Raw genomic sequence first — 27,965 nt, 5'->3', positions numbered from 1 at the left:
CACAAGGATTTACAGTGTCTGTAAATTCACAATGAGTTCTCTGTGTTTCCTCCAGCTTCCGTTTGAACTGTTTTTTTTTTTTGTTGTTGTTGTTGTTGTTGTTTTGTTTTTTTTTTCTTTTCTTTTTTTCAGAGCTGGGGACCGAACCCAGGGCCTTGCGCTTACTAGGCAAGCGCTCTTCCATTGAGCCAAATCCCCAACCCTTGAACTGGTTTTTAAAAAATCATCTTCCCCTGCCTATCTGTTTCTCCCTCACAGAGGCAAGAGTATCTGGAGAAGGGGCCACTCTTCCCTACTCCCCCCTCCGAAATGTCAGCCCTAAAACAGTCTTGCAGAAGTCAACGAAAGATCCAGGAGAGGCTGAGCCTGATGGTGTTGTAATTCCAACACCTGGAAGGTAAAGGCAGGAGATTCGGGAGTTCAAGACCAACCTCAGCCACATAGTGAGCTTTCGGCCAGCCTGAGAATGAGACTCAACCTCAAAGTACAAGGGGAAGGCCAGGAGAGAAGCTCTCTGTTTTTCTTCTGGATTTTGTATGATATCTGAAACCTCCAGACATCTTGTCATTAGAGGATGACATCAATATCAAATGGGGCATACTCAGCTGGAAAGAACCTGGATCCTGATGACATTGTTAAGCCTCTGAGTCAAGAAACCTGGGAAGCAACCCTACCTACCTCTAACCTTCCTCTTGTGCACAATGCCACATTCTCCTTTAAGCACGTATCAGTGCTACCACTGAATGCACACACTGTATGACCCTGATTAGAATCTAACTGCTTGCTAGGTGCAGAGGGAAGTGGTTTTAAGATGGTAACAGCACTATTCTCCTAGAGCTTAACAATGGCTATGACAGAGGGCTAGTCATTAAACAGTGAACCTCACAATCAAATACTGAACCACAGTAGGATAAAATGCTACAGAGCAGAAAGTTCGTGAAAGGATCTGAGCTTGTCCAAGACTGACATTCTTTTCTCTGTCTCTTAGCTGGTTTTAATTGTCATCAGTGAAAAGAGCTTTTTTTTTTTTTTACATGTATTTACTTGTTTGTTCATTTGGAAAGAGATATTCATGCCACCACACACATGCAGAGGCCAGAGGAAAACTAGCAGAAGTCAAGTTTCTCCTTCCCCCATGTGGGTCGAACTCAGGTTCTCATCAAAGTTGGCAGCAAGTGACTTTTGCCTGACCCATCTTACCTGTCCCTTTCACTCAGGTCCAAGTCATGTTGTTTGGTTAGAGCTAATACCATCCATTTAATGATGGAGGACAGCCTTTCAGTATAAGGCTGAGGGCCAGCGAAGCTGTCCAGCTTCTGTGAGAGTCTGATCCTGAGGACGCTTTCCTGCACAGGAGTCTAGGCTGTGGCCTCAGATGAGCAGACCCTACTTTGTTAACTATCAATGCCAAAGAAACCTGAGACATGAGACAGCTAGAAGGGCTAGGGACAGAGTTCACAAAGGTGTCCTCGATGCCTAACACTCGACAAGCAAGTGCTCTCTTAGTCATAAAGGGAGATCCATCAAAATCCTACGACACCACAGTGAGATCAAACTCTCTTTCCGCTCCTTACTCAGAATCATCCATTCCGTGTAGGAGACTAATAAAAACACAAACTTTATTCTTAGTGACATAGAGAAGCATCTGAAATAAAGGAAGAGGATGAAGAAATTGTCTCTGGGCAGAGACAAAGCATGTGACAGCTGAGTCTGGCAACCTCTGACTTGGGTCACAGCTCAAACCCACCTGAACCAACAGCAGAGCCCAGCAGGGATGGGGCTTCGTGAACGTTATGGAAGTTAACTGGCTAACACGCAAGGGAACATGCACTGTGGGTGGGGTGTGAATTGAAGTCACTGGGCATGGTCCTCAGTCAACCAGGATCACAAGGGAAGTGGATACAAATCCCTCAGTGTGCAGAGCTTCAGAAGCACTGTTTATTTTACCCATATGGTGCTGGGGATTAAACCCAGGACTTTGTACATGGAGCTACAACTCTAATCCAGCTCCTAGCTTCTCACTATGTAAACCAGGCTGGCTTCACACTTCTGGGCTAAATCTTTCTCACCTCAGCCTCCTGAGCAGGCCCTTCTCGAGGGCATGTGACAGCATCCCAGGCTCAGGAAAACAATTCCGTGGTCTATTCTGCAGCCCCTACTGCCACAGGGACAGTCTTAATGTTTGTCTTTTCCCTCTTTGACCGGTTTTACTCTACTCCTCCATTCCTGCTTCCGGAGACCATCTCCCAAAAGACACCTAGTCCAAGGTTTCTGTCTCACCTACTTTTAAGCGAAACCAAATTAAAGCAGGAAACACTGGCAGAAAGAGCCACTGACAGAAAGCAAGCCATTCATCTTTGTCACACCTCCTCCCCTGCAAGGCTCAGAGACCATAGAGAGAGAGAGAGACAGAGAGACAGAGAGACAGAGAGAAACAGAGACAGACACACAGAGAGAGAGAGATACAGAGAGAGAGAGATACAGAGAGAAAGACAACATACAGAGAGAGAGAAACAGAGAGAGAGAGACAGAGACAGACACAGACACAGACACAGACACAGAGACACAGAGGGAGAGAGAGAAGAGTCAGAGGTCTTGAGGATTTGAAAGAAAGAGATTTCTGGACACGTCAGGATTGCTGCACTCGAGAACAAGATGAAGCCAGTCAGCCTTCCAGCACAGAGCGCCTGCCCATCGATGAGGAGCTACGGCCTCCTGATAGATGGGCCATGACCTACTGGATGGCTCCACACCCATGTGTATCAAGAATTTTGGTTTCTTTAAAAACCCAGAGCTATTACAGGAATATGTTTTCAGTTTAATCCCAGGTGTGGGATACATGAGGCTGCCTTAGGTTGTCCACAGCAGCTGACAATGACTGCTCTGGCAGGGGTGTGGTTTTTCCAGTGCAGATAGTGTCAGCAATTGTATGACTTGAAATTCTGGAGACTCTTAAGAGGGTATACAAAATGCTAGAGCCCAGAGAGGGGCGTGGTCGTGGCTGCTGCTGCTACTGCTGCTGCTGCTGGTTCCTGGTTGCTATTGTTATGGTTTGTCAAGTAGCCGTGTGTAAAGAGACAACAAGAAGAAATTAGATATCCTGATGGCAAAGTTCAAACTTGCCCCAAGGAACTCAATGCCCCTAATCAGCAGGAAGTCTAACAATATCGATGCCCCCTTTCCCCTCTAACCTTCTTTCTCTCTTTCCTAGTGTTCAGGGGGTTGGAAGGGTGGAATAGGGGTGAAAGGTGATAGAAAAGAGAACTCACAAAGCAGCCAAAAATCTGGTTAAATCCACGAGTATCTGGAGGAATAAATTGACTTTGGTGGGAAAAAAATTTAAAAGGACACAAAATTGGAAGGGGATGGGTGAATCTAGAAGGGATTGGGGGAGGATTGGGGGTAAATATGATCATTGTATGCATGTATGAAATTCTCAAAGAATTAATAAAAGTATTATATTTTTCAAAACAGAAGCAAGTCACTTCTGCTGGCAATATACCAGGAAGACGTGAGAACTGAAAGGCACCAGAATCCTTGGAAGGGAAGGGTAATATCCCCTAGTGAAAGCGTCAGCCTTCAGCCGGGAGTGTAGTTCAGTGGTAGAGCAGTGGTCTGGCATGCAGGAGGCTGTGGTTTGTTCCCCAGTAAATGCTGGGTAGTAGGCACATTGCTCCTTAAGCAAGCTACAGTGAAGCCCTGAGGGCAACAAGTTTGGCTTCTATACACATCTTCTAAACACATCGCAATTGCTGTTTTAGTGCCTTATATTTTCCTGCTTCCTGGAGACAGTTCAAATGTTGGAAACAATTTTAACTTTAAAAATAAAAGTCATAAAATGGAAAGGAAGCTGAGCATGGTGGCATTTGTGTCGCAGTCCTTGGGAGGCAGAGGCAGGAGGTTCAGGAGTTAAAGGTCATTGCTGGTACATAGCTGGTTCAGAACCAGCCTGGCTAAACGAGAGCCTGTCCACCAGAATAACAACAACAAAATGGCGGAAAAATACACCGAGCTCCACATTCGAGGCTACTATACCGGCACAAGAACCCACCACCTTCGGAACGCACCTCCTATACACACGGCATTCTCGTGTATTCAGTGTAACCATCAAAGTCAGGGATTGTGGCTGCAACACAAGACAGCTATCTAAGCTTCAGCCCCATGCGGCTCTCACAATTATCCTGTTGAGGTCTTCATCAAAGGAGCCAGTTCAGCAGCGCGCGCGCGCGCGGAGTCGGGGCCATCATCTGACACGGTTCACGCTTCCCTTGAAGATGCTCATGACCTTGTTTGAAAAGTACAGTTATTTGCTAGCCTGTCTTTCATTTCAGGTTTGTCTGATATTTTCTGGTAATTAGATTCAGGTTCTGCGTTTGCAGGAATGATGTTACATTCGCTCATCCTAGCAGGTGGTGCATGGTTCCAATTTGCCCTGTTGCTAATTACGCTCACTTTGATCATTTGATTAGAGTGGTGTCTGCCAGGTTTCCCCACTGAAAATCTTACTCTCTTTCACTTTGTAATTAATAAGTATTTTGTAGCAGGTGTTTTAAACCATGCACCCATGATACTCCCCTCACCCCACTCCCATACAACTACTCTTCATCAAACTTTCTATTTAAGCGAGCATATGTGTGTGTGTGTGTGTGTGTGTGTGTGCACATGGACGCACCTCAGTGTTTATGTATATGATATTTATGATTCCCTTTAGGTGGCTTTAGTTTTGTTTTGTGTCTCCTATGTAGTCTGTTCGGGCTACCCTAGAACACTGTGTAGCCTAGGTTTGAACTCACTATTCTCCTGCCTCAACCTCCTGTGTTACAGCCATGCCTATACACCTGGCAATTATGTGTATTTATTTTTAACTGTATCTACATATTGAATACACATTTCCTCCACTGTCTTAATTTTAAATCAACACCAGAAGGTTCCCTCCAGTTTTCCGCCTTACTGTATTTTCAGCCTTATTCTCTGACAGTGAGAAAACTTATAGATGTCAGGATATTTTCTTAGTTACAGTGAAGGAAGCTACAAGATTCAGTGTGCATTATGTCCTCCCCCTTTTAAAGTTTGTGTACGCGTTTTAAAAAGAGCTGCAGAAGTATAAGAGCTGCTTGCCTTACCTCCTCTCACCATGGCAGCGAGGTCAAGAGGTATTTGCAGTGTCTCCATTAGATCTGTATTTACTAACAGGATATCTACGGCTTTCCCATTGTCCTTCAATTGACAATGAAGTCTATGACTGAAGAAAGCAAACAGTAAATTCCTCACCTCTTGAAGAGAACGGCTTACACTGGGGGCTAGCAACCCTCTCGCTCACCACCCTTCCCGGGATGCAGAATTACAGTCAAAAGGGTGTGCGTTCCTTCTGCTGAAGTGACCTCACACATACACTAGTAGGTGTGCTTTATTAATTTCCTAGGTGTTGCTTAATTCATTCTGACAGCCAAGATCAGCCAGCAGGAGGAAGACAGCTTAACATTCTTTTCCACTCCAGGATGCTGGGAGAATCAGGCTTGAATAGGGAGCAAAGCTGGTCAAGTCTCTGATGTGGCTCAGAGAACTCATGTAACCTGTCTGAGTTCTGAACAAAAGGAGGTAGTAAGAATTTTAAAAACCCACCTTTCTGGTAATAAAGGCTACATTGAGGCATATGGGTTACCGTAATTGCCGAGTGAGTCAGCTAATAAACACTAGTTGGCACAGCCAGTAATCCCAGTAGCTAGGAGGCAGAGGGGAGAGGACCCAGACTTTGAGGTCAACCTGGGTTACATAGCAGGTCTCAGGGTAGACTGGAATACACTGTCTCAACAGCAAGCAAAACAACCTCCAGAAGTAGGTGGGGCAACCACACAGTAGGGATCCCCTGAACCTCAAGCCTCCAGAACTGAAGAATTGACCAACTGACCAACTGACCAAATGAGATACCAAAAGGAGAGACAAGACAATTCCTGATGTCTTCAAGCAGGGTCTACTCTAACAAGAAAGGAAGAGAGGCATCAAAACAACTGTGCCTGCCCTGTTTCCAAGTAATTGCCACACTGTGTCCCACTAACTGAGGGGCATCATTTTGAATGTACTCGTCAGTGGTCCAGATGAGGGAGAGTCTGAGATTTCATCTCTCTGCTCCAGCTGTCAGCTATCAGATGATGGGGTAGGGATCACATTTCTATTTCATTTAAGACTAAACCTTTCACTGGCAGTGGTGGCACAGGCCTCTTTAATCCCAGTGCTGGGGAGGCAGAGGTAGGAGGATTTCTGTGAGTTCGAGGCTAGGCTGGTTTACAGAATGAGTTCCAGGGCAGCCAGGACTGTGTTTGGAGGCTGAGGAGACAGTTGGGTTGGTAAATCACAGCTGCACATGCATCTAGGACCAGAGTTCAGATCCCCAGCACCCAAAAGCCTGGCACAGCAGCGCACTGGAAGCTAATGCTGGTGGTTGAGACCAGGTGGAGCAGAGACAGTTTGCCGGCCAACCATCCCAGCCAATCAATCACATTTCTCTCCTCTCCTTTACTCTGCATTCACTGGCCATTTGTACCTTTTCATTTGAAAAGTTCAGTTGACTGACCATTTTATTGATCATATTATTTGCACTTCTACTGTTTCATTTTTTCAGTTCTCTATGCATTCTAGATACCGATCTCTGTATAATCTAGATACAGTTCCAATAATCTAGGCTTTCAGACGTGCATCTGGCAATGATTTTCTTCCCATTCTATGGGCTGCCTGTACTCTATTGCTTGTTCTTTTACTGTACAGAGGTGTTTAATTTTACACAGTCAGATCTGTCCGTCTCTGCTATGATTTCTTGGGCTATTCCAGTTCTATTTTAAGAGAGCTATTGCGTCCATCTTAACCTTGAGGTATTCCCCTGTATTTTCCTCTCATAACTTCAAATCTTCAGGACTCACATTAAGGACTCTGGTACATTTTGAAGTGATTTCTTTACAAAGTGAGAGACAGGGCTCCCATTTAAGAGTTCAACATATCGGGGCTGGGGATTTAGCTCAGTGGTAGAGCACTTACCTAGGAAGCACAAGGCCCTGGGTTCGGTCCCCAGCTCCGGAAAAAAAGAACCAAAAAAAAAAAAAAAAAAGAGTTCAACATATCATGACACCCAGTTTCCCTAGCACCAATTGTTAAACACTTACCTGTCTTTCAATGTGTGTGTGTGTTGGTTTTTTTTTTTTTTTTTTTTTTGACACCCTTGTCAAGAGTCAGATGACTGCAGTTACTTCTTGATCTTCTTTTTTCTGGATTTTCTAGTCTGTCCCAAGAGTCTTCCTGTTAGCTTATGAGTTGGCTGGCACATCTGTTATTGTCTGCTTTCCTGGCTCTGTAGCACAGTTTGAGCTCAGGCCTTTAGCACAGTTCTTTTTGCTTGGGATTGTTTTGGCTATCCGTAGTCTTTTTGTGTTTTTATATAAATTTCAGGGTTTTTTCCTTATTTCAGTTGAAGGGTGTCATTGGAATGTTGATGAATGTTGTATTGACTCTGCTTCTGCTATATACCAAAACTGCCATCTAAGCATCCTCATCGCCATTACAGTTGATGATGATTTTGGAGTTACTTTGTTTTAAATAGAACCAGGCTGGCCTGTAACTCACTGTGTAGCCAAGGATGACTTTGAACTTAGGATTCTCCTGCCTCCACCTCCCAGTGTTGCACCGGTGTGCACCACTACCCATGGCTATCATTAACTCTATCTACGAACCTCTGAATAAGTCTATGAACCTCGGAAGCCTTTCCGTGTTCTAGTGTCTCTTTAGTTTCTCCCTGCTGTGCTTCATGGTTTTCATTATGGAGTCGTGAGGATCCTTGGTTAAATCTTGCCTGGCTTGTTGTTTTTGCTTCGGTGTTATCCTGAATGGGATTGCTCTGCTACCCTCTTTTTCAATAAGGTCATCTGGCTGTTTGCTTTGTTTTGTTTTCAAAGTCTAACTATGCACCTGGCCTGGTACTCTCTACATAGCCCAAGCTGACCTTGAACTTGTGACAATAATATTGTTTCAATCTCTTAGAGTTGAAGTTATGGACATGTACTCGTATGCCCAGTGCACTGAGTTTATTTTTGGTATATAGAAATACTGTTGGGAACACGGAAGTGACTGTCTGCCTGCCCCTTCCGTCTCTCTTTCCAGTGGAGGAGTCTGGAGATGATGTTCAGAAATGGCACCTCGAAAGGGGAAGGAAAAGAAGGAAGAACAGGTCATCAGCCTTGGACCTCAGGTGGCTGAAGGAGAGAATGTATTTGGTGTCTGCCACACCTTTGCATCCTTCAATGATACGTTTGTCCATGTTACTGATCTTTCTGGCAAGGAAACCATCTGCTGGTGGAATGAAGGTAAAGGTTGATTGAGATGAGTCCTCTCCGTTTGCAGCCATGTTGACTACCCAGGATGTGGCCCAGAGGTGCAAGGAGTTGGGCATCACTGCCCTGCATATCAAACTCCAGGCCACAGGAGGAAACAGGACCAAGACCCCTGGACCTGGAGCCCCATCAGTCCTCAGAGCTCTTGCTGGCTCTGGGATGAAGATTGGGCAGATTGAGGATGTCACCCCCATCCCCTCTGACAGCACTCAAAGCAAGGGTGGTCGTCACGGTTGCTGTCTGTGAACAGGACTTCTCAAGTTATTTTCTGTTAATAAATTGCTTTGTGTAAGCTAAAAAAAATACTGTTGACATTTGTATGTTGCTTTTGTGTCCTGCAGCCTTGATGAAATTGTTTATCCGGTCTAAGAGTCATGTGGTAGAAACCTCCTAGTCTTTCAAGTGGAAGATCTTATCATCTGCAAACTAGATTCATTTGAATTCTTCGAACTTTCCTATATGCATTCTTTTCATGTCTTTTTAGTTATACTTTATGTATACTTATAATAATTATATTGTTATAAATACATATATCTTTTTCCATAGATTATATAATTTATAACTAATAATTAGTAATATAACTTATATTTATACTTTATTACTCTGGCTAAGGTTTCAAGCACTTTGTTAAGTAAAAGTACAAAGAAACGACATCCCTGACTTGTTCTTGGTTTAAAAAGAATCGCTCATTTCTCTCTGCTTTGTATGACATTGCTCCCTTGTTTGTCACAGGTAATTTCTACTATGTTTGAGAAGGCCCTTGGTGTTGGGGAGATGGCTCAGCAGTTAAGGGCGCTTGTTGCTCTTCAGGGTACTTGAGTTTGGTGCTGCTGACATTTGTTTAATTTGCTCACCTATTTTGGGTCTGGATGTTGTTATCTATTTGGTGAAGGTGGAGTATTGAGGCTCCCTACTACTGTGGTCAGTGTGTGTCTTCCTAATTTTGACCTGAATTTTGATAGGCAAAAATATGCCTCCTCTTGTTTTCAGATTCCATTTGCTTGGAATATCTTTTTCCGTCCATCCTCTAAACTTCAAGCTGTCTGCCTCAACAGTCACCAAATCATATCTATACAGAAGTCTATGTAGGAAACTCGTTTTTCCCCCACTGAAGGTCTCTGTGTGTATCCCTGACTGTCTTGGAACTCACTGTATGGAGCAGGCTGGTCTCAGCCTCACGGAGATCAACCTGCCTCTGCCTCCCGAGTGCTGGGATTAAAGCACACACCACCACTGTCCCGCAAGGAAGCCTATACTTAATATATGCCCACACTGTAGCTGTGACAGTCAGGACTGCCTGCCGATGGTGTTGAGGAGACCATTGCAGAGCAAGAGATCTTCTTGGGTTTCCTTCAGGTTACACACCCCTGACCTTCACAAAGGTGAGACCTCCTATTGCAGTTGTGCCAGAAGTACTGTGAAGGACTGTCTAGGAAAAAGGAGGCTCTAAGCATAGACAGGGCAGTGGGTATGACAGGCAGCCCCCTGGAAGCCTGCCCTGGGAAAACACCACCTACCACAGAGGAGGCAGGGAAGACGAGGAAGATGGATGTCTGAAATGTAAATGGCTCCCTGCTAGCCGGATCAAATGTGCCTTGGAGTCATTTCCATGAAATTACCACACAGCGACACTAATGAGGTGATCCTGACGACAGCCAGTATTTTGCATAATTCCCAGTGAGCCAGTAATGAGACCAAGATGGATTCCCATTTATCTTCTAAAAACAATAAGAGCACGTGGATGAACCCGGCAACCAACCTTAGGAGCAGAGGTCAAGGACTGGGGGTGGGGATGGCGCACACCTGTTATCCTAAACCCTGGGAGGTGGAGGCAGGAAATGAGTCAGGAATGCACAGTGAGTTTGAGGCTAGCCTGAGACTGATTCAGAGGAACAGGATATGTAGTAGTCTTTGCTAAGAGGCACAGCTCTGGGACCTTCTGGAGTAATATTAGAGAAAGAGAAAATTCTTTTTTTTTTTTTCTTTTCTTTTTTTCGGAGCTGGGGACCGAACCCAGGGCCTTGCCCTTGCTAGGCAAGTGCTCTACCACTGAGCTAAATCCCAACCCCGAGAAAGAGAAAATTCTAAATTTCAGAGTATTGCTCCAACACTGGCCCAGGTCCGAGTCACTGTGTGACTAGTTACAGCATTTTTCTGGCTCTGCCTTCCTCTCTTCCATCTATAAGCATGTTCACGCCCTGTTTATACAAGTGTCCCTTGCATCCTTCCGTTATTTCATTGTCTCTCTGCTCCTCTTTACCTGAGACTTCGAAGATTTTCTTCAGTCACGATCTCACTCAGTGCTACTCACCAGCCACTGAGATTGAGGGCAGGGCCGGAGAAACATCCTTGATTAAGAGCACACACCAGCCCTCTTTCTTTTCTGCTACTGCCATGCCATCCAGACTGAGGAAGGCCTGGAAACTCTGGGCCACATCCACGGTCGCATCGGTAAGCACCGCAAGTGCCCAGGAGGCCTCGGGAATGCTGGAGACGAGCATCACCACAGGATCAACTTTGACAAATACCATCCAGGTTACTTCAGGAAAGTTGGCATGAGGCATTACCACTTGAAGAGGAACCAGAGCTTCTGCCCAACTGTCAACCTGGATAAATTATGGACGTTGGTCAGCGAGCAGACACAGGTCAATGCAGCAAAAAACAAGACTGGAGCTGCTCCCATCATTGATGTTGTTCGATCAGGCTACTTACTACAAAGTTCTGGGGAAGGGGAAGCTCCCTAAGCAACCTGTCATCGTGAAGGCCAACATCTTCAGCAGAAGAGCTGAGGAGAAGATGAAGGGTGTTGGAGGTGCCTGTGTTCTGGTGACTTAAAGCCACTTCAGAGGCTAATTAAATGCTAACGCTTTCTAAATAAACAAACAAACAGCATATACTAGCTGCCCTTGCAAAGGACCCAAGTTTGGTTTCCAGGACCTAACATCAGCTGGCTCACAATGGCCTGTAAACCTGTATCACCAGTTCTGGGGGATCTGACACTCTCTTTGGACCTCGTTGGGCACCTGAACTCATGTGTGCTTATGCACACACATGCATACATATACACACATACATGCATATGCACACATATGCATGCACATACACACACATGCATACATATACACACAATCAGTCCCTTGTCCCCCACCCCCACCCCTTGTCTTTCTTACCCTCTTTGGTACCTAACCTTCTGGGCTATTTTCCTTGGATAGCCATTTCCTTTGGCTTCTGTAACAACCTCCTTTCCAGATTCTCTCTTTGGCTTTCTTCAAAGGAAAATCCATGGTTCATTCCTCAAATGCATTCATACGGGGTTCTCTCCTTGGCGCCCTTCCCTTCTTGCTCTGGTGATCTCATTCATTCCTTTGGCTTCAACCAATTTCCCACATGCTGCCAACTCCCAGCTCCACATCCCTGAGCTTCCAGACCTTAAATTGTCTATTTGCCTAATATGTCTTGGTCCCAAAACTCCATATTTACCCAATTGAGTTAACTATCAGTTTTGTATTTTCTGTGCTATTCTTCAGTTCAGTTGGTAACAAACTCTCATTTCTCTATAAAGCCAGATCTAAACAGAGGTCTAGTTTCGACCTCTGTGTCTAATGTACAGGTCCAGCTCTTTGTCCAGCCCCCATCCTAAATGCCAGTCACTACCTCTTTAGTTCAGATCTTGTTCCTCCTGTGGATTTTATAGTAGTTAAACTTACAGGTTTCTCTGCTTCTCATCTCTTCCTCCGTCTATTTCTATCTTTGACATTACTCTCTTAATGATCTACTGAAAACTTAAATCTGGACTGGGCCTACGGTTCAGCTGGAAGAGTATTTCCCCAGCATACACACAGCCCACATAAAAACCTGGCGTACATGTATATGTCTATACTCCAGTCACTTGGAAGTTTGAGGCAAGAGGATCAGATAGTCAAGGCTGTCCTCAGCTACAGAGTAACTACTAGGCCAGGCTGAGAACTTGAGACTCTGTGTCAAAGACAAAACAACCCCCAAAATATATGATCCCATTATCGACTCACTGAAAAATTCCTTCGTGGTTTTTTATTTCCTTCCAGATAAAACCCAGGTATTTGAGTTGGATGTGGTGGCACACGCCTTTAATTCCAGCACGGGAAGGCAGAAGCAGGCAGATCTTTGTGAATTCAAGGCCAGCCTGGCCAGCAAAGCAAGTTTCAGGACAACTAGGGCTCCTACAGAGAGAAATCCTACCCTGAAAAATAAGCAAAGCCCACATATTTGAAACTGGATCTGGAATAAAAGTGTGACCCTGGGCCCCAAGAGTGCCTGGTGGCCAGTGGAACCTGATAGGACGTCTGCAGGCAGGGAGGATTGGGAGACATTTGTCTTCCTTGCTACTAAACAGAAAAGCAGAGAAACAAACACTTGTCTTTGGACGTGAAATGTCAGCTTATGATGCCTGGATATGAGTTCATCTTCTTATGTATGAGGGAGGGGATATTATGTTAGTTGGGTGTATGCTCATGTGCACACAAGTACACATGCATGTGCGCACATGTACATGGGGGCCAGTGATCAACACTGAATATCTTCCTCCATTGTTTTTTCTTCACCTTAGTTGTCAGAGAGAGAGAGAGAGAGAGAGAGAGAGAGAGAGAGAGAGAGCACCAGAGAGAGTGAGAGAGGCCTGGAACTCCTTAGTAACCGTGTTGGCTCCAAACTCATAAGAGAACTGCTTGTATCTTCCTCCCCTGCCATTGGAGGTAAGTCCCACCATACCCAGCTCTTCATCTCAGTTTCTGGGACAGGGTCCTCACTAGTCATGAAGCTCACTGGGCTAAGATTGTCAGTGAGTTCCAGAGAGTTTCTGTGTTAGTGCACTGTGGTACAGATGCATGATGCCAGGCCGAGAGCTTATGGAGATGCTGAGGACCTGACCTCAGTGTACTGACTGAGCCACCTCCCAAGCCTGTGGTTTGGTCTTTTTTTATTGTTTTGTTCTTTGATTTTTTTGAAAGTTTCTCTGTGTAATAGTCCTGGCTGTCCTGGAACTTGCTCTATAGACCAAGCTGGCCTTAGACTCAAGAGATCCACCTGCCTCTGCCTCCTGAGTGCTGGGATTAAAGGCATGCAACACCACTGCCTGGCCAGATTTGGTCTTCTTTTCAAAGATCTCTCTCTCTCTCTCTCTCTCTCTCTCTCTCTCTCTCTCTCTCTCCATCCATCTACCTATCTATCTGTGTTCTGTATTACTTTTGCAGCCTGTACGCCTGCCTGTGGGAGGGTGTTAGACTTTGGAACTACAGACACCTTGTGGGTGTGAGGAATTGAACCCTGGTTCTCTGTTCTAACCTCAGAGCCATCTCTTTAGCTCCATTTGGTCTTCTTCTAAGCACAAGTAAAGCATTACATGTAGAGCAAGTGCCCCAGGTCTTACTAATATCACTGAGCTACAAGACTAAGAGATAGTAACTGTCTAACTACCCGCACTCTGATTTACACTGAGACTGGCCCCAATAATAACATCACAAATGGAGACATCACGGGTGAATAGGGCTTAGGAGCCAGCTAGATGGCTCAGCAGGGAAAGGCATTTGCTGCAAAACCCAATGCCCAGAGTTTGATCTTCAGAGCCTAAATGGTGGAAGGAGAGAACTGACTTCTGCAAGCTGCCCTTTGACCTCCACATTCTTGTACATGCATGTGGCACATACACATAAACACTCAGGCACACATACACATAACATTTAAAAATTTTTAAGAGGGAAAAGGTGACAGGATTTGTACAAACAACGTTTTATTGACCTTCTTAGGAAGAATTAGATCAAAGTCTCCATATTGTTCACATGACAACAGGCCGCCTCCTATGTTGTATTTTCAATTGAATTTTTATTTTTCTTTTAGATTTATTTTAAACTACAAAACTGTTTCTGCTGTGATAAGAAGCCAAGTGCACTCTCAAACTCGGTTCCCTACTTATGCAAATAAATTTCCTTACCTCTTCAAGCCAGAGCCAACCTGCTTTAGTCCTTAGGGTGGGGTGAGAGAGACAATAATAGCTAGTTTGCCACATTCTGTGACTCCCCAGTGTCACAGCTCCTCTCTGCTGAAACATCTAGTTATGCCGGACTGGTTGCCATGGAAACTCAGCTGATGCTGTGAGCATATGGCCCGGAGCTTCTCTGTGTTTGCATTCCCAGTGAGGGAAAGGAGCTGGTGGTGCTAGAGAACAGCAGGGCAATGTTCTGTGTTATCTGTCATGCTTGTAGGATGACGGGGAAGACGAGGTCACTATGGAGAAGGCTGGCTTGGATGTGCTGCATGGAGGAAAGACTTGGAGAGGTCTGGCTCCTCTGTTCCTCTGTTCCTCCGTGAACAGTTCCTAATTAAGGTTGCAAACTTCAAACTTGTGCAGATGGATATGGAGAAGCTGGAGGAGTGGTGGGGAGGAGGTAAGGACACAGAGACCTAATAAACACTCACTGTGTGCCAGGCCTATATTACCGTTTGTGCAAGCCTAGTGAAGACCAAGAACAGGACACTAGCATGACTGAGATCCAGTGAAGGCCAGCATCTTCAGCCAAGGCCAAGGCCATTTTCTCTCTGGAGTTGTACATGATAGAGAAACAAGGGATCATGGAAATCATCTTTCCTTCATTCTTCTTTCTTTTCTTCTTTCTCTTCTTTTCTTTTTGTTTTTTTTTCTTTTTTCTTTTTTCTTCTTTCTTTTTTTTTTTTTTTTTTTTTTTTGAGACCTGGTCTTATGTAGCCCAGATTTGTCTCAAACTATGTAGGTGAGGCTGGCCTTGAATTATTGATTTTCCCATCTCCACCTCCCAAGTGCTGGGATTGCAGATGTAGGTCTTCACATGTGGTTTTGGGTCTTTTCTGAAGGCACTGGTCCCACTCATGTGGGCTAATCAAAGGCGCTGTCTCCCAGTCCACAGGGAATTAGTACATTGGTTACTTCTCCATTGCTGTGGTAGAACACCACAAGGAAGGCAACTTATGGAAGAGTGTATCTGGGCTCATGATTCCAGAGGGATAGAATCAATCACCATTGATTGCAGAGCAGAGGCAGCGGCGTGGAGGCTGGAATAACAAGCTAAGTGCTCACATCTTGAACCATGAGCAGGAAGCCAAGAGAACAAACTAACATTGTCCGTAATGTTCAAACTCTGAAAGCCTGCTTCCAATGGCACACTTCAGTCTTCCCATAATGGCACTGCCTGGAGACCAAATATGCAAATATCTGAGCCTATGGGGGACGTTCTCATTCACACCTACAGAGTTTGAATCTTAGGAGCGAAGGGTTTCAGTGTAAGATTTTAGGGAATCCAAGTCTTTAATTCACCAGGACTTTACTCCAGACTTACATGATATCCTGCAAAGTGAGATAACCTTACATACACTAGAGGAAAGTCTTTTGAAGTGCTACTCATACAATTCCAATAATTGTGGAGCCATAATTTCCATCTCACAGAGGAGGAATTTTAAGCAACTTGCTGGATGTCACGTGGGTAGTAGTGGCAGCAAGGCACCCTGAATGAACACAAGCCATTCCAAAGCTTGTATTCTGCTCACCCCCATTGTCTGCTTCTCCCTGTCTACAGTGGCTTCAGGCGTCTCCAAAGCCCAATCCTCTCTTTGACCAAAGACTCCCCAGCTGCCCTTTCAATTTCAGAGACTAACAGCCTGCCCAGACACAACCAAAACATGACCACTATAGCTAGAAAACCCATGGCCAAAATTGAGCTAAAGATTTTCCCATGCTTCTGAGTCTCAGCGGGCATCCATCATTCTCTTTGACTTACATTCTTCAGCATGGCCCTCTTCCGTTCTTTTGAAATCTCCCTTTCACTTTTCAGGCAGTCTCAGTACCTAGCCCAGGCTGGCCTGGAACTCAGCCACAATCCTCCTGCTTCAGCCTCTCAAGTACTAGAATTACAGGTATAAATAAATCATCATGCCTGGGTCTAACGCTCTGAGTCCCTCCTGGTTTTGCCTTCATGGCTCAACTCTCTCCCATTGTTCTATGTCCATCTCTCTATTGCATCTATTGTTGCAAGAGCCAGTGAGGCTTCCACGCGGCATGCTTCCAATCTGGGCCTCACTGTGGCGGACTCTTCAATCACTCCTCTGCTTAGATGACTTCCACTTACTTTTCAGAGAACAGTCAAAAATCTCTGCTGTGACTTACCGGTCACATCTTGTTCTCCTTTTGCATCTGTACGACATCCTTACAGGTTTACTTCTCTGCTCCTGCCACATCTCTGACTTTCATTAGGTATTCTTCCTGTCTGCTTGAGGCTGAATCTAGACCTTGCTTTCTAGTGTACGTTCTGTCTGTGCTGACTGGAGCAAGCGGCGAGAGGACTGTTTCTACGACAGTCTTGATTGTAAATCTTTCTTTGTGTGTCTGTGTCATCCATTGAACTCTGTGTCCCTTTGAGAGGAGCTGGGCTAAAAACCAAACCAGTCTGACCTCAGAGGCTAAATTTCCCAATTTCTGTAGCTGGACATGTAATAGGAAAATAGTTGTGTCGATGAGGAAACTAAAGCCTGGAGAGGTGAAGTGAGTTCCTCAACAGCTCAGAGAGCTGGAACAAAGCCTCAGCTTTCTTGGTAAACAGCCTGATGATTACACTTTTGTCTAGTCTCCGAATGTCTGCTGTAACACAATTCTAGGCGATGGCACTCTAGAAGCTGCTGCCTGGAGATAGTTCTAAGATGTGCAGTCCCATCCTCTCTTCTGGATGCCTTTCTGTTCTGAACAACTTTTCCTTTCCTTTCCTTTCCTTTCCTTTCCTTTCCTTTCCTTTCCTTTCCTTTCCTTTCCTTTCCTTTCCTTCCCTTCCCTTCCCTTCCCTTCCCTTCCCTTCCCTCTCCTTCCCTTCCCTCCCCTTCCCTCTCCTTCCCTTCCCTCCCCTTCCCTTTCCTCTTTCCCTCCTCCTCCTCCCCCTCCCCTTTCTCCTCCTCTTCTTCCTCCTCCTCCTACTCTTCCTTCTCCTCCTCTTCCTCCAACAATGTGTTTCTGTGTAGCCCTAACTGTCCTGGAACTCACTCTGTAGACCAGGCTGGCCTTGAACTCACAGAGATCCTCTGCCTTTGCCTCTGCCTCTGCCTCTGCCTCTGCCTCTGCCTCTGCCTCTGCCTCTGCCTCTGCCTCTGCCTCTGCCTCTGCCTCTGCCTCTGCCTCTGCCTCTGCCTCTGCCTCCAGACTGCTAGAATTAAAGGTGTGTACCATTACCAATTGGGCTCTGTGCAACTTTTCAATGCCTGTTCAGATTCTGCTGGTTAAGACGAGATCTGTAAGGTCAGACAGCTGACTCAGTAGTTGACACTGGTTCTGCTCTACCAGATGACCAGAGAACTTACATTAGGTAATTCACAAGCAAAAAGCTCATGGTGGTGCTTAACTGCTGTCATAGTCCCATAGTTTATAAATCAGTGTTCATACACATTTTAGGACATATTTGTCTTTATTAATAAGATCCATAGTGGGGCTTGAGAGATGGCTCAGCAGTTAAGAGCACCGACTGCTCTTCCAAAGGTCCTGAGTTCAATAGTTCAATTCCCAGGAACCACATGGTGGTTCACAACCATCTGGAATGGGACCTGGTGTGTCTGAAGACAACTACAATGTACTCATATACATAAAATAAATAAATAAATAACTTTAAAAGGTAAGATCCGTAGCTACCTATCTAGACACATAGCCATCATCCCTGTCACAGATGAAGAAACAGGCTTACAGAAGCCAAGTAACTTGTTTATGTCACAGGTGTGGAGAGTCAAGTCCAAGTCCTCTAGTTTTGATTCCCACATTCCTTTAGTATCTTATAATTTTATCTTTTAGAATGAAACCCAGCAGGCCAGTTAGAGTGACACCAAAGTTTCTAATCCCCAATACTCCAACAGCTGAGGAGGAAGGAGTCTGGAGGCCCAAGCCAGCCTGGGCTACATAGAAAGAGGTACATCTCAAAATATATTAAAATAAAATACTTTTAAAAGAAAAATATATTAGAAATTACTGCTGTGTTTTGATATGAGCAGAGAAGCTCAAATCTTCATTCATAATCTCTAATTACAATCTTTACATAAATTTGGGGGTGAGGCTGTAGCTTGTCAACTTGACAAAACACTTCTCAACACAGAGGGCCTCCCACTTTCTAGATAAATGGTCTACCACTAAGCTGAGCCCCGCCCCAAACCTCCCTCCAGTCCACTTTTTTTTTTTTCTTTTCTTTTTTTCGGAGCTGGGGACTGAACCCAGGGCCTTGCGCTTGCTAGGCAAGCGCTCTACCACTGAGCTAAATCCCCAACCCCTCCAGTCCACTTTTATTTTGACACAGGGTCTTACTAAGTTGCCCAGGCTAGCCTTGAAGCTCACTCTGTGTAGACACAATCCAAGCAGGACGTGTACCTATGGTCTTGCCTCAGCCTGCAGGGTAGCTGGGATTACAGGCTTAGCTCAACCCCCAGTTCCATTCCACGTCCATGAGCCATTTCAAGCAGAACTTCCATCCATGTATGTACTCGTTCACACTGTCCATAGGCTGAGCACACGCTCTATCACACTGTCCATAGGCTAAGCACTCACTCTCTCACACTCTCCATAGGCTAAGCACACGCTCTATCACTCTCTCCACAGGCTAAGCACTCACTCTCTCACACTCTCCATAGGCTAAGCACTCACTCTCTCACACTCTCCACAGGCTAAGCACACGCTCTATCACACTCACCACAGGCTAAGCACATGCCCTCTCACACTCTCCATAGGCTAAGCACACGCTCTATCACACTCACCACAGGCTAAGCACACGCCCTCTCACACTCTCCATAGGCTAAGCACACGCCCTCTCACACTCTCCATAGGCTAAGCACAGGCTCTATCACACTCTCCACAGGCTAAGCACACGCTCTATCACACTCACCACAGGCTAAGCACACGCCCTCTCACACTCTCCATAGGCTAAGCACAGGCTCTCTCACACTCTCCATAGGCTAAGCACAGGCTCTATCACACTCTCCACAGGCTAAGCACACGCTCTATCACACTCACCACAGGCTAAGCACACGCCCTCTCACACTCACCACAGGCTAAGCACACGCCCTCTCACACTCTCCATAGGCTAAGCACAGGCTCTATCACACTCTCCACAGGCTAAGCACACGCTCTATCACACTCACCACAGGCTAAGCACACGCCCTCTCACACTCTCCATAGGCTAAGCACACGCCCTCTCACACTCTCCACAGGCTAAGCACACGCTCTATCACACTCACCACAGGCTAAGCACACGCCCTCTCACACTCACCACAGGCTAAGCACACGCCCTCTCACACTCTCCATAGGCTAAGCACTCACTCTCTCACACTCTCCACAGGCTAAGCACACGCTCTATCACACTCACCACAGGCTAAGCACACGCCCTCTCACACTCTCCATAGGCTAAGCACAGGCTCTATCACACTCTCCACAGGCTAAGCACAGGCTCTATCACACTCTGGGTACAGGAAGAGGTTCAGTAAAGTCGCTGGCTCTCTTCTTTCTTGCGTGCATCCAAAAAAAGAGATTGCAAAGGTGTTCACTTTTTCTGCCTTCCATTTACACAACTATAAAACAGTGTTTAGTTCTGAGAGACTGGGAAGGCTCAGTCAACCAGCAAAGCCCCAGCACTGTTGGGGGCAGAGACAGGAGGCTTCTGATGCTTCAGGTAGAAAATGATAGGTGAAGACGCCTGACATTGACCTTTGGTCTCTACATACAGCTGTGTGGTGTGTGTGTGTGTGTGTGTGTGTGCCTGTGTACATACAAACACATATAGATGAACATGACACACATAAACATACACATTTGCTCTCATTAAGGGAGATGTAAATCTGCGTTTACTGTGATGTTCAAGGATAATAAAAACAAAGTGCAGACCTACCAGGCAGCCTCTGTCATGCTTCTACCCCGCATACAGCCATCCTGACTGGAACTTCAGGAGCCATTGCGAGATTATGAGTAAAAGGACAGAGGAATCAAGACCAGCAACTTCCCACTTCTGCATGTCTCGTTACAGGAGCACTGCATCCCCACTGAAAAGCTAAGACCTTGACGAGATAGTGTATACCTCTAGTATCAGCACTCAGGGTACTGAGGCAGGAGCTTCATGAATTGGAGGCCTCCTTCGTCTTACGGTTTGATGGGAAATGTCCCCAGAAGGCTCACATGTTTGAACATTTGGTCTAGAGCTGTTTGGGAAGTTGAGGAACCTGTAGGAGGTCGACTCTCTCTAGAGGAAGTGGGTCACTGGGGGTGGGCCTTGAGGCTTTACAGTGCAGCCATACTTCCTGTTTAGTCTGTGCTTCCTGACTTCCTGTGCATTTCACCAGCTAGCTTCCAGCGCCTGCCACTTCCCCACTGTGAAGGACTCTGTCTCAAGGAGCTATAAGCTCAGATAAACACTGTCCTTTATGTTTGCTTTGCTTAGGTATTCAATTATGTTAACAGAAAAGTAACTAACATATTGAGCTACAAAGCAAGACTCGGTTTTGGAAAAAAAAAAGTTAAAAAACAAAACAGCCAGGCATGGTGGTACACATCTTTAATAACAGTACTCAGGAGGCCAAAGCAGGTGGTTCACTGTCATTTTTGAGTCAGCCTGGTCTACAGTGAGTCCTCGGCCAGCCAGGGATACACAGCGAGACCCTGTTTCAGAAAAATTAAAGGTTAAAAAAAAAAAAGCAAAGTCATTTAAATAAAGTTCTTGCAGCAAAAATCTCTAAAAAGAAAATCCAAAAGAAAGTATGTATGAATATATATTAGATAAAGTACCAGTAAGTTTAACTACACCGCTTTGTGCTTGTGGGTCACAATGTTAGCATTCTATCTAAGCTCCACCCCACAGTTACCTGGCAACAGCCAGGTTATGCCTGACACTATAAAAGCGACTGCTTGCCCTCTCTTTTGCTAGTCTCTTGCTATTGCCTTCCTCCCTTTTCTCTCTCCACATGCTCATGACGGTCCTCTACTTCTCCTCTCCTCTCCTCTCCTCTCCTCTCCTCTCCTCTCCTCTCCTCTCCTCTCCTCTCCTCTCCTCTCCTCTCCTCTCCTCTCCCCTCCTCTCCTCTCCCCTCTCTCTCTCCTCTCTCTCTCTCTTTCTCCCTCTCCCTCTCTCTCTCTCTCCCCCTCTCTCCCTCTCCCTCTCCCTCTCCCTCTCCCTCTCTCTTTCCCTCTGCCCCTATTACTCTTAGCTTTCCTCCCCATGCCCTCAATAAACTCTAGTCTATACTATACCGTCGTGTGGCTGGTCCCTCAAGGGAAGGGATGTCTTATCATGGGCCCGAAGAGGCACCTCCTTTCCCCAAACCTCACCACACCTCTATAGAACATATCTCCATTCTCTTTATCTTTTTATAAACACATCACACATGCTTCCAGCCACCCGCCTAGGTAGGAACTCTTTAGATCTGTGAATGAAACACACACACACACACACACACACACACACACACACACACACACACACACACTAGCTTGTTTTTCAAATACCTTGGCTATTCAATTCTAATCCTCCCACAGCTAGCATACTTTTCCCCCTTGCTGGTACTCCTGGCTCACCACCTTCTAAACCTCCTTTTAACTTTGTTATCTTGTTACCTTCTTTCTCTGAAGCCTATTGGCCTATGTTGCCCAAGACACTTTTCGGGGCGCTTTCCCTTTCTAACTACATTTCAGATGATCGTCCCTCTGTAGCACTAAATCTGACCTGTGCTTCACCCCACCCCATCCCACCCGCCCCCCCATGGCAATTCTGAGTCGCCTCTTCTCTCCAGGCTCCTAGCTCATGGGAACCTAAAAGTCCCGCCTCACTCTCTCTCTCTCTGTTGGCTCTTTATTGGTCAATCAAAAACCAATTGGGGACAAGGACCATTAGCATTTGGACATGCAAATTTCCGATTAAATCAAAACATTAAAACCAGTCTTCAGGGCTCGAGACCCCATATGTACAACAATGCCAAGCAACCAGAGCTTCCAGGGACTAAGCCACTACCTAAAGACTATACATGGACTGACCCTGGACTCTGACCTCATAGGTAGCAATGAATATCCTAGTAAGAGCACCAGTGGAAGGGGAAGCCCTGGGTCCTGCTAAGACTGAACCCCCAGTGAACTAGACTGTTGGGGGGAGGGCGGCAATGGGGGAAAGGTTGGGAGGGGAACACCCATAAGGAAGGGGAGGGGGGAAGGGGATGTTTGCCCGGAAACCAAAGAATTATTATTAAGTATTAAATAAATTTAAAAAAAAAAAACCAGTCTTCAACAGATAATTAGCTCATTATAGATTTTTCTAAACTGTACTTTAAAAAATAAAAATTATTAAAATTAACTTTTTGTTGTTTTGTTTTTCAAAGATTTCTCTGTGTAGCCTTGGCTGTTCCAAAACTACTCTGTAGACCAGCCTAGCCTCTAAGTTAGGGGTCTGCCTGCCTCTGCCTACTGAGTGTTGGGATTAAAAGGCATGGGCCACCATGTCTGAAGCTAAAGTTAATTATAACTTATTATCTTAGTTAGGGTTTTACTGCAATGACCAGACACCATGACCAAGGCAACTCTAACAAAGGAAAACATTTAACTGGGGCTGGCTTACAGTTCAGAGGTTTAGACCATTATCATCATGGTGAGAAGTGTGGCAGTGTCCAGGCAGACTTGGTGGTGGAGAAGTGGAGCGTTCTACACCTTGATCCGAAGGTAGCCAGGCGAATCCTCAAATCCCACACTGGGCAGAGTTTGAGTATTGGAGACCTCAAAGCCCAACTACACGTGATGTACTTCTCCGACAAGGCCACACCTCTTACTAGTGCTACTCTCTATGAACCAAGCATAGAAATACATCAATCTCTGAGAGCTAAACTTATTCAAACCGGCACACTTATGCACAACATGAGCTAGGCCTGATTAAGGTCGATAATATAACATCCTTCCTCCCAGACCAACAGACAGAGCCTCATAGTAGCTGATACTATGGTAAATACCAACCGCTACATCCTGAAATCGCTATGCCCCCATGGCCTACCAACAACTAAAATACACGTTGCCTCTATGTAACTGTACTATAAATAAAACTTGGCTCCCTATAATGTCCAGTTTCTTAAGAAACTGAGCCAAGCAATCCCAAAAACTACATTCTGAGCTACTTGTGCCATAGGTTCTTTTGGTTGGCCTATGCCTCTAGTCTCAGCATGGAGGGACAGCAGTGGGGAGGGGGTAGAAGAATCACTGTGAGTTCTAGCCTGGACTATGTAGCAGGTTCAAGTCTCAAAACAAAATAATTGAACAGCAGTAAAACTCTGAGCTTGAATAACATCAGCCTCTACCAAGCAGCCGATGGTGTGTGGTAGGCAACAGGTCCATACTAGTCCTTTAAGGTGATTTGCTGCACAACCCTGTGATGAAGGCTGGTGGCGGAGGGGTTAGAGCATCAGACACATCCCAACAGGGGCTAACTCTTACAGAAGATCCAAATGGGAGCTGGAGAAATGACTCAGTGGTTAAGAGCACTGGCTACTTCTCTAAAGGACCCTGGTTCAAATCTCATGCACCCACTTGGCAGTTCACGATTGTCTGTAACTCCGGTTCCGGGGGATCCATGGCACCAGGAATGCACATGGTGCACATATATGTGCATCCACTCAGAATATACATATAATAAATAAATATTAAAAAATATGTAAGTAGAAATGGACATGCCACACACGTTAATCCACACACCTTGTTCCACCTTAGAAGGCTGAGGGGGAGGATCCCAGGTCTGAGGTCAATCTAGGCTGGGTGGGAGACTTTTAAAAAAAATACAACTAGGTGGCCCGGAGGTGGTGGTGCACACCTCTAATCCCAGCACTTGGGAGGTAGAAGCAGGCAGATCTCTGAGTTTGATGCCAGCCTGGTCTGCAGAGTGAGTTCTAGGACAGCCAGGGCTACTCACAGAGAAACCCTGTCTCAAATCCCAACCACCACCACCACCACCACCACCACCACCACCACCACCACCACCACCCATGCCTCTAATTCCAGCATGGAACAGGTAGAGAGAAGCAAGGCTCCATGAGTCCCTAACCGCCTGTTCTACAGAGAGAGTTCCAGGCTAGCCCAGACTACATACTATTTAGCCCCACAATACTTCTAATTATTTATTCCTTTAATGTTTATGCAGCTAAGACTGAACCTAGGATCTTGTGTGTACTAAGCCCACACTTTATTACTTTCTACGTTACAGCTGTCAATCATTTATCTCAGTGCCTGGGACTCCCAATCTGGGGTCCGCCACAAACATGTGTAGATATGGCAAGTAGCTCCCATCTCCAGATATAAAACAAAGACCTAGATTCTTTAACCCCACCTCCTGCCTCTGGTTAAAGCCTGACTCTGTTAATCTGACTCTTTATCCTATGGTTTTAGATTAGAAGCCAGTGATAATTGTGGATGGGAACCAAAGGTCACTTTTCTCAAGCAACATTGCCTTGTGCCTTCCTGTCCTAAGACCTTCAGTACGGTTCCAGCTAGGTGGCCTCCTGGAATTTTCTATCTCCTAAATATTTTCAGTCCCAGGTTTTCAAGCATCTTTGAGCCTCGACTATTTCAAGGCACATGCTTTTTGCTTCAGATGTTCAAGGCCTTTCCCCTGGGAAACTGCCTAGTTATTCTGCGCCCTGCCTAGCCCTTCCACAAGAGTTCTGTTGCATTTCTGGAATTGCAAAGAGCATATTTTTAAAATCTGCTGCCCTAAGAGAAAACTCTAGGAATGGAATTAAAGGGCAAAGTTACAAATAGTTTAAAGTTTCTTGACAATTATTGCCCAGTAGGGAAAATATTGTGTAAACTTACCTAGCCACAAGCATTGGGGAGTATTCTTCTACTCTTTGCTGGTCCAGCCCCCAGTAGTCACTATTGATATTTTAATTGCGCACATCTTGGAAACAAACAAAAAGAACAATACAACAATACTTTGTCTGGTGTTGGCCTATAGTTACATTGTAACTGACACAGCTGTTGAAGCCTTTTTTTTTTCTTTTGATAGGAATTTTGCATAACTTACATGTTAGATCTCTGAATGCTTACTGCAAACATTTTTTCCCAGTCTATTTTTCTTTTTATTTTCTAACCCTTCCGTGCAGTGAGATCTGACCGCCTTTCCTTTGTGATCTCTCCTTTTGCTTCCATGTTCTCCAACATACCATCCCTCCCAAGATCTGATAGTGAATTTAATTTCCTGCCAGTTTCCCTGCGATTTAGCTCTTTACACAGTTAACTCTTTACTCTGGCTGCTCTCTGTGTGTGAGAGCAGCAGAAATATCTGAGTCTAAATTATTGCACTGGTGTAGAGAGTCAGGTGAGGGTGTGAACACGCCAGGCTTCTGGGCATTTTGTTGCTTTGTTTTGCTTTGTTTTGGGTTTTGGTAAGAGGAGAATTTTTCAAGGAGCCCAAGCCTTGTTGTTGAGGGAAATAATCGTAAAAACAAAGAAAGAACTTAACACAATTGAGATAGAAACGGGGTTGGGGGAGAAAGAGACTGAAACAGAGACAAAGAAAAGGGAAGATGCTGGGAAGCAGTGTGATCCTGAAGGAAGGCCCTTTGTCCCTCTGTTTCCATCTGTTGCGGTTCAGCCGGACCCTAGGGGGACTGTACCAAATTCCCCCTCACACCCATTGTCTCCAGGTCTGTCTGATCTCAGGAGCAAAGAAGAACATCTTTCTTGTGGTTGGCAGCCCTTCTGGGAATGGTTCTGGTCCCTGAAGGAGGAGCCTGTGATTCTCCCTGAGGGGGGCTGCACAAAATGGGAAGCCTCAATCTTCCGGGCCCAAATCACCTCCAGTCTCAGCCTCTGGAGCTTCCTTACAGATCTTTTTCCAGTGCTGTTACTAGTACCTTTCTACTCTAGTGACTGGTACCGTTTTTTGGGGGAACAGGGATTTGGTGTTTGAGAAGTGGAGAATCATTCATTGAATACCTCTGATAAGTAAGCCACTGGATAAGGTCCACAGTATAGTTAACTTTTGCTTAATCCTCACAATGGCCTTTTGAAATGTCCTGTTGTCCTTATCAAGGGGTTAAGTAACTGCCCCGAACAAAGGGCAGATATGGAATTAGAATCCTTGTCCTATCTAATTCCAATCTTACATTTCTTTTCTTTCTACCAAGATACTGGACTTAGGGGTGAGGGTGAGCTTGCTGGTAGAGTGCCTACCCAGAATGCTTAGGGTTCTGCATCGTTAAAAAGGAGGAGGAGGGGGAGGAGGGGGGAGAAGGAGGAAGAGGAAGAGGAAGAGGAGGGGGGGCTCTTATATGGTTTTTCTGCTGTACCAAACTGCTTGGTCTTGATCTTTTTCGGGGAAATAGGGTCTCACTGAGTTACCTGGACACACCTTGGCTTGCAGTCTCCTGCCTCTACCTCCTAAGTAGCTGCAATTCCTGGCCTGCACAACCAGGCCCAGCCCAAACAGCCATTTGGAACACCTTTTATTAAGGTTGGTGAGATAGTTCAGAGCATAAAGGTGATAGCCAAGCCTCATATCATTGTGTCTATTCCCAGGACACAATGTAAGAAAGAAGAGAACCAATCCCTGGAGGTTGTCCTCTGGCCTCCATATACCTTCTGTGGCACCTACACACATACACACTACTACTGCTACTACTGCTGCTGCTGCTGCTGCTGCTGCTACTACTACTACCACTACTACTACTACTACAACTACTACTATTACTACTACTACTACCACCACTACTACCACCACCAAAATAATAATAACAACAATAGTAATAATAATAATACAAACCACGTGTGTGCAGTGGTGTAAGCCTACTCAGGTAAAGCAGAGGATTGCATGACCTCAGGAGTTTGAGCCCATCTTAAGCTACATAGCAAGACCTTATCTTAAGAATGAAGAAGGGCAGTGGTTAAGAGTTCATACTGCTGCTCCTACAGAGGACCTGAGTTTGATTACTAGTATCCTTGTTGGGTGATTCAGGACTGCTTATAACTCCAGCTCCAGAAGAACAGGATGTCCTCTGGCCTCCTTGGATGACTGTATTCATGTGTGATTACTCACTTACACAGACACAGTTAGAAATAAAATGAGTCTGCCAGGCAGTGGTGGAGCACACCTTTAATCCAGGCAGAGGCAGAGGCAGAGGCAGAGGCAGAGGCAGAGGCAGAGGCAGAGGCAGAGGCAGAGGCAGAGGCAGAGGCAGAGGCAGAGGCAGAGGCAGAGGCAGAGGCAGAGGCAGAGGCAGAGGCAGAGGCAGAGGCAGAGGCAGAGGCAGAGGCAGAAAGAGGCAGGCAGATTTCTGTGAATCTGAGGCCAACCTGGTCTACAGAGTGAGTTCAGGACAGCCAGACTACAGACAGAAACCTTTTCTTGAAAATATAAAACCAAAAACTACAGTTAGGGGCACTTCAGCATCAGTCTGCCATTCTTTTCACAGTAGCTCCAGTGTGGTATCTATTCCTTACTCATTTCTAGGTTTGATGGCTCCTGTGGGAGTGGCCCCACCTGCATCTCCAGGTGCTGCTAGAGAACTTTCCAGAATGCTGAGCTCATTCCCAACCAAAAGCACATCATAGCAGTTCTT

The 27,965-nt window shown here is 45.6% G+C and overlaps 2 pseudogenes; both read left to right on the top strand.

The window, feature by feature from the left end:
- Window positions 1-8,138: 8,138 nt before the first annotated feature.
- Rps14-ps6 (ribosomal protein S14, pseudogene 6) lies at window positions 8,139-8,621 on the top strand (annotated as a pseudogene).
- Window positions 8,622-10,769: 2,148 nt separating this feature from the next.
- Window positions 10,770-11,221, top strand: Rpl27a-ps4 (ribosomal protein L27a, pseudogene 4; annotated as a pseudogene).
- The last annotated feature ends 16,744 nt before the right edge of the window (window positions 11,222-27,965 follow it).

This window comes from Rattus norvegicus, chromosome 1, assembly GCF_036323735.1.
Source record: "Rattus norvegicus strain BN/NHsdMcwi chromosome 1, GRCr8, whole genome shotgun sequence".
Lineage (NCBI taxonomy): Eukaryota > Metazoa > Chordata > Mammalia > Rodentia > Muridae > Rattus > Rattus norvegicus.
Note: the sequence above shows the minus strand (reverse complement) of the source record. Positions and strands in the feature narration are given on the sequence as shown.